Source organism: Sinocyclocheilus rhinocerous, unplaced genomic scaffold (assembly GCF_001515625.1).
Source record: "Sinocyclocheilus rhinocerous isolate Xijiao unplaced genomic scaffold, SAMN03320098_v1.1 scaffold1160, whole genome shotgun sequence".
NCBI lineage: Eukaryota > Metazoa > Chordata > Actinopteri > Cypriniformes > Cyprinidae > Sinocyclocheilus > Sinocyclocheilus rhinocerous.
The window spans coordinates 266,923-274,617 of NW_015635060.1; positions in this window are offsets into that span (position 1 = coordinate 266,923).

Here is a 7,695-nt window from a genome sequence, read left to right on the forward strand (position 1 = left end):
GTTATTGAGCGCTATAAACACATTTAATGTCTGTTTCATTCATACTGGACGCCAGAGGGAGCCCTCGCGCAGAAACTCCACAGGTGCATCACAGAAGGAATAGGACTCAGGAAATCCCTATATTCTTTGCTAATATGGACAAAGGCATTGCTATGCTGTAACTGAGTAAACAGAAGATATAAACGTTTTGAATTATAATGCACTCACCAAATTTAGGTCTCATTGACATAACCATACAAAATCTGCTTGTGGTCAAAAGTATTTGAATGGCCTGTTATTGATTTCCAATGGCAATTAGCATTTTCATTCATTCTTTGCAGTCCACCAGAGGAGACGCTTGGAGAGTACAACCAAGGACAAAACTGGCATAATTAACACCTACATTTAATCTAGAAATATTTTTAGCTTGAACGCCACTCTCGTGTACACGTGCACAACAGTTAGGGGAAGCCAAAGATTATGGTTTATAAAGTTTTAAATATGGATATTATTCTTACACAAACACATCAATTTGCTTTAGAAGGTCTTTATTAACCCCCCGGAGCTGTGTGGATCACTTTTTATGATGGATGAATGCACTTTATTGGGCTTCAAAAAATCAACTGCCTATATTAAGCTTGGAAGAGCCAGGACATTTTTTTAATATAACTCCGATGGCTTGAAGGTGAGTAAATCATGGAGTAATTTTCATTTTTGGTTGAAAAATCCCTTTGGGGCTGCATGGGACTTTGTTCAAAAATTAGCAAAGTGTTGCTTTCTGTAAAAGGAGACATGCACACTGGATATGTCTAGTTCTACTAGAAAATAATTGAAATTTATTTGAAGCATTAATCTTACAGTGGGGGAAATAATTATTTGATCCCCTACTGATTTTGTAAGTTTGCCCACTTACAAAGAAATGAAGGGTCTATAATTTTTATGGTAGATTTATTTTAACGGATAGAGAGAATATCAAGCAAAAAATCCAGAAAAAAAAACACTGTACGAAGGTTATAAATTGATTTGCATTTCAGTGAGTCAAATAAGTATTTGATCCCCAAGCAAAACTTGGTGGAGAAACTCTTGTTGGCAAGCACAGAGGTAAGACATGTCTTGTAGTTGGTTACCAGGTTTGAACACATCTCAGGAGGGATTTTGTTCCACTCCTCTTTAAAGATTCTCTCTAAATCCTTAAGGTTTCTTGGCAACTCAAAGTTTCAGCTCACTCCACAGATTTTCTATAGAATTAAGGTCTGGGGACTGGCTAGGCCACTCCATGACCTTAATGTGCTTCTTTTTGAACCACTCCTTTGTTGCCTTGGCGGTATTTTGGGTCATTGTCATGCTGGAAGACCCATCATCCATGACCCATCTTCAGTGTTCTGGCTGAGAGAAGGAGGTCCTCATCCAGAATTTTACGGTGCATGGCCCCGTCCATCGGTCCTTCAATGCGGTGAAGTCATCCTGTACCCATAGCAGAGAAACAGCCCCAAAGCATAATGTTTCCACCTCCGTGCTTGACTGTAGGGATGGTGTTCTTGGGGTCATAGTCAGCATTTCTCTCCCTCCAAACACAGCAAGTCGAGTTGATGCCAAAGAGTTCAATTTTGTTCTCATGTGACAACAGCACTTTCTCCCAAGCCTTCTCTGAATCATTTAGATGCTCAGACGGGCCTGTACATGTGCCTTCTTGAGCTGGGGGACCTTGCGGGCACTGCATGATTTCAACTCATTGCAACGTAGTGTGTTACCAATGGTTTGCTTGGCGACTGTTGTCCCAACTGCCTTAAGATCATTAACAAGCTCCTCCTGTGTAGTTCAGGGTTGATCCCTCACCTTTATCATGACCATCCTTTCCTCATAAGGCGAGATCTTGCATGGAGCACCAGACAGAGGGCGATTGATGGTTATTTTGTATTTCTTCCATTTCCGAATATTCACACCAACAGTTGTCTCCTTCTCAAAAAGCTTCTTGCTGATGGTCTTGTAGCCCATTCCAGCCTTGTGCAGGTCTACAATCTTGTCTCTGACGTCCTTTGACAGCTCTTTGGTCTTGCCCATGGTGGTGGGAGAGGTTTGAATGGAAGATACACATTCTATGGACTGGTTTCTTTTATACTCATAACAAGATGACATTAGGAGTAATTTCTTAAAGTGACAGGACTAATCTGTGTTCCACTTGGGCACGTAACCAATCTGTGGGAGCCAGAATTCTTGCTGGTTGGTAGGGGATCAAATACTTATTTTACTTACTGAAATGCAAGTCAATTTATAACCTTTATATAATGTGTTTTTTCTGGATTTTTTTGTTGATATTCTGTCTCTATACGTTAAAATAAACCTACCATAAAAATTATAGACCCTTAATTTTTTTGTAAGTGGTCAAACTTACAAAATCAGCAGGGGATCAAATAATTATTTTCCCCACTGTACATTTATCCTATGGCACATTGTTGTAACATTTGTAATGTTCATTGCATATTGCATTTCATACAACCCTGTTGCTGAGTTCATTAAAAGTTATTTGATACCTGCATTCTGAAACCTTCAGTATTGACAGAAAATAAAATAGATGCATACCTCCAATTGGTCTGAATGATGACATTCAAGACAGTTTGCTATATACAAATATTGCTTAGTAGTTTTAATTATTACTAGTGGTATCAAAGAAGTTTAGTTCGGTTTACAATGATCTTTGCCTTTTTGTTCCCACAGATAGAGCCTTACAGAAGTGCATTTGCTTGTACATCCATGCTTCTATTTGTGTACGTGTAATTGAGATTTTTTTCCCAACAAAGAGGTGTACAAAGGTTTAGAACATTATCATGCTGCACACACTCAAGTCTCTGAGCATCTGCTCTGGTTAGAGTGCATTGTGTTTCTTGTATGCAGCAGTGTGGAGTCTAGGTGAAGAGCTGTTTGGAAACTAATGCCTGTATAATCAATGAAAAACAGTACAAGGCTCTGTATGTGTGGGTTCATGTGTGCTTGTATACGTGTGTGCGTGTGTATAACCCAGACCTTATGAAAGCGGATGAAGGTGTGTGTGTTAGTATAATCGTGTTAGACATTGAATAGGACCTGCAGCTCACTGAATGGAAGATTTTTGTATCCTCGCTCAGTCAAGATGTCTTCATCAAGTTGGAGCTGTGCCTAGCGAGCACTCACTAAGGAGTTCTTTTCACCACAGCTCAAAAACCTCAGCAATGTGATCAAAACCAATTTCCCCATTTGAATAAGCTTGAACGCGTTTCCTTATCTCAGCTTTGCAGTCCAAGAAATCCAGGCTCAGATGATAGGTCTGTGGAATGGTGAAGAAACAGAATTCATTTTGAGGGTAAGCACCGAGCAAAAGCATGCTTTATGATTGTACCTTTGCAGGTATAAACAGGAGCTTCAGCCCACCTTGAAAAGGTGATTTCACCTGAACTCTTGATTTAATTGAGTCTTAGAGCCCAGGCCTGTTGCTTTGATTTAAGACCTGCTTACGCTGAATGCAAATTTTCGCAAGAAAAAGACTTGAATTAAACAGTGCATTCCTATTGAACTGTTTGGCCTATAACAAAGCATTTTGTTCGTATAGGAAGAGTTAAAACAAAAATCTTTAAAAACATCTGTAGTTAGTTAGCTAGTCATTTTTGAGTTGGTGGTCATAGCTGTCCTTGCCCTAAAAATAATAAAATCATTAATAATTCCTCATATACCTGTAAACTCTCTATAGTATTATTATTAAAAATATGTTATTATTTATTTAAAGATTTTTTTCTGGTGTTCGTGCACTTGCAAAGGGCTTACAATGACTTACAAAGATACATAACAGCTACAAGTGTATGCACTACTTGCTTTATGCAAGCACTGTATAGGATAAATCATCATCAGTGACTGTTTTGTTGTGATTGGTGCTAATAATATTCAATATTCATGCTCAGCTTTCAGGTTTTACAAGTATTTTCCATCCTCTCTTTTTCCCTGTTAACTGTTTGGTAATTAAGACAAATGAACTCATTGAAATTAAATTTTATCTTGGTAATTGATGTGGTCCGGCTTAACTGGACTGGTTCTTCTGTCAACGATAAGAAAGACAGATTACTGAGAGATTAAAGAGCTCTGAATCGAAGATCCGCAATACCTAATTACTCACTTAACAAATTCAATTACACATACAACTGGCAAACAAGATCACTAACAGATTTAAACACATGCTGATCGTATCATGGTTGAATCTGGGAATTCACAGTTTGTGTGGCACATTGTAGCACAGATCGTTTTGTGTGGCAGTCTCAATGTAATGCAGGATACTGCAGCTCTAGTCTGTGCTTCAAACACTACGTTTCACCCCAATCTGTTCACTGACCATCTGAATTGTGTGTTCATGCTATTTTTTGTTATGTCTATGATCCCCAAGTACTTTCTGATTCCGCACACATTTCCACCAGTTTCTTTTAAAGCCATTCCTGTATGATGATAAATATCTTCCATTGTGATCTACTATTGTGGTTTTAACTTTTTTTTTCTTTAGAGAAACCTACCCTTGGATGACACTGAAAAATGTGTCAGTTGGACAGGTTTGTTTTTACAACGTCTAAGTGGTAATTCGTTGTGAGTGTGCATCTGGAAAGTGAGCTTGTAGAATTGGGCTAAACATAAATATTTTGCTTTCTCAGAGGTAATTTTTCAGGCCTGATGCTACTAGAAGTAGAGCAACCGCTGAACTAGAACTGCATGCTTTATTTCAGTGATCCGAACAGAAACAGGAAGAAACTGAAACACCTTGCAGAATTTTGAGCAGGTAAACTCAAGTAACAGCACAGCAGGCCAAACTTCTCATGTTTTTGTATAGCCCTAAAAACACAAGCGGAGAAGAAATCTTTATTTCTGACAGAAATATCAAACTCATGATGACTGCAATAGTGGAAATACTGTACCATCTGACTGTGCGAATAGTTCCAGTTGATTTTAGGTTGAAAGCACAGAGGTATAGTTAAAAGAGTAACTATCAATGCAGTAAATGGAAGTCCTATGCAAGGGTTAATTATCATTTCATCTCATCATGAGATGATGCAGCTACCAAAGTACCAGACAAGCTGATGGTGGTAGATTTTGTAACTTACACCATCTGGCCAAATTTGTTAATATTTAATTATCATTCTCAGCATTCTAACATTAATATTACATTACCACATTTTAATAATTTAAATTTTAATTAAAACAAAATCTTAAAAAAAATGTATACATAATTCTTACATAAATAATTCTAATTATTTCATTATGTATATGCAAGGTTGTATTAAATTGAAAAAAAGTGACAGTACATACTGTATATTTGTGAACTTTTGGACTTTTTATTTATAAAAGAATCTTGACAAAATGTTATTTTTAATATTTTTTTATAAATAAATGCAGCCTTTGTGAGCATAACAGACTTTCATGAAAAAACTAATGTGAAAGAGAGAGAATATATAATTTTAATAATTTTGTATTAATAAAAAAATTAACTAATAAAAAGTGTTACAATAATAATAATTATTATGTTAATAATATATAATAATATTAATAGCATTAGAATAGAGGCTCCTTCCAGCTAAAGTCAAGTTCTGCAATGCAAACACGAAGAAGAGATGGTTGTGCACTGGTCAAAAGGAAACAGAGGGAAAGTGAGAGATCTTGCCCCATGCAGACTGTAGATGATTTTAAATTCCCTCTTGTTTGCTTTGCTCTGTATTGTAGCCTGCAGTTGGGCTTTCCTCTATTTGCTTGTTCTTCTAGAGGAAGGCTGGAAACAGGGTAGTGCTCTGGGCTTAGCAACTTAAAGCAGGATACCGGATTGTACTGTAAAACAGAAAAAAAAAAGTTTCAGCAGGCTCCAGAAACTAACAAAGCAAACACAGCAAGCATTGCATTTTAAACTAGAGGGTCAAGACCTGTACTTGAGAACCTACAAATACAGTTCTACCTGAATATGAGGAAAAGGAAACTCAAACTGACTCAAAACTATCTTCTAAGCTCATTTTGTTGTTGGATGCATGTAAAGGACGCACATATGGATATTTTAAGCCTCCTCTTCTTGTAATGTTTGACTTCCTTTTACTAAGTTAGGTTACCTCACGAGATCTCTGACTCAGGCAAACTGCTTGGAATCCAAAAAGCATCAAAGTTTCTGATGAATCAGAAATTGCAGGATCTTAAGTGTCTTCTTCTCTTTCAAGTAGATGTCTCGGTACCCGTGAGAATATCTGGTGGCAAAGTTCAGCCTCCGTATTTACGATACATCATCACTATACCAGCCAAACTCATTAAGAGGAATCAAAAATAAGAAAACTAAATAAAGTCACGTTGGTGCCAAACCATGTTTTCCAATTTGACTTTGTTTTCTTTGAACTACAGAGCGAGTTTGAAGAGGAGACATCTGCATGTTTGATCCTCTTCTCTTCAGTTTCTCCTGACAACACTCAGTGCTGTCATGAAGGGAATCTTTGGGAGACATGTGTAGAATGACAATGAATCACACTATTCATTTCCTCCTGCTTATTTTCCTCACATTTCTTCCTGTTGTTCATTTTGCTGGAGGAAAATTAATAACTCAGCACCAGTCACAGTCACTACAGCAGGGAAGATGATGATCATGGTTGGTGTGACTTCACTTCTGTGAAACCGAAATCCATTTTTGTAAGATAATAAATGATTAAAATAGCATCAGCAGATGAAACAAAGCGGTTTTCCGACTCATAGCTCAATTCTGATAGAAAGATAATCAGTAAAGAGGCGCTTTATTTACAGCGTTTGGGTAGATGATGGATTTTGCTTCTGTGAATTTATCAGATTTATTACTGTTATGATTTTCTCAGAAATACTGTCATCATTCATGCGTTTTGCAAAGTATTAAGGATTAGATGCAAAGGGACCATTTTTTTTTTTTTTACATGATGTTTTATTTGACGTGAAAATAGACTGTAATAAAAAATTCAATTCATTTTTTCATGTCATGAGCATATAGGCATAAGTGTTAGCTTAAGAGTTAACTTCACTTAGGGTGGGTTGCACCAACAAGGATTAAATTAAGCAAAGTTTAGGGTTAATCAAGGATTTGTTGATCTGGGTTTTATTTTAAATCGAGTTGTGTTGCACCACACTGTAAAAAATGATTGTGATTTTAACAGTAAAAGAGTGTAAAAATGCTACAGTGGGTCTTTGATGAGTTCGTTAGGAGTGAGCTGGAAGTTTTACTTCTTGTTCTTCTGAAGAAGGAAAAGTCCACAGCGACTAAAGTTACTTGAAGATAAAAACTGCCGGAAAATAAAAACTCAAGAGGAAAAATCTTGAGAGTCTTGGAAAAGTGTCGTCTCAAACGACGAGAGTTTCTGAGCAAAGATTATTTCGGGCTAATCACTTTTGAGGGTAAGTCTGTAAAACCTAAAATGTTGCTACCATATTTTTTACGGTGAAGTTCTGGCAACCACAGCTGCCGGTATTTTACTGTAAATGTCAAATTTTTTGTTTTACAGTGCACTTAATTTTAAACGTAGATTAACAAATCGGGGATTCGAATTCTAACCTGCTATTAAAACCTCCATCTACTAATAATTTTCTCCGCCATGATAGATTCGTCATGTAATTAAACAGCAACAATGCTAATATTCCTTATCCTCTGTCTCTGACATAAGTTGCTTTTGTCGATAAAGGAAATAAACTTGTAAAAGGTCCACCGTCTTTATAAAC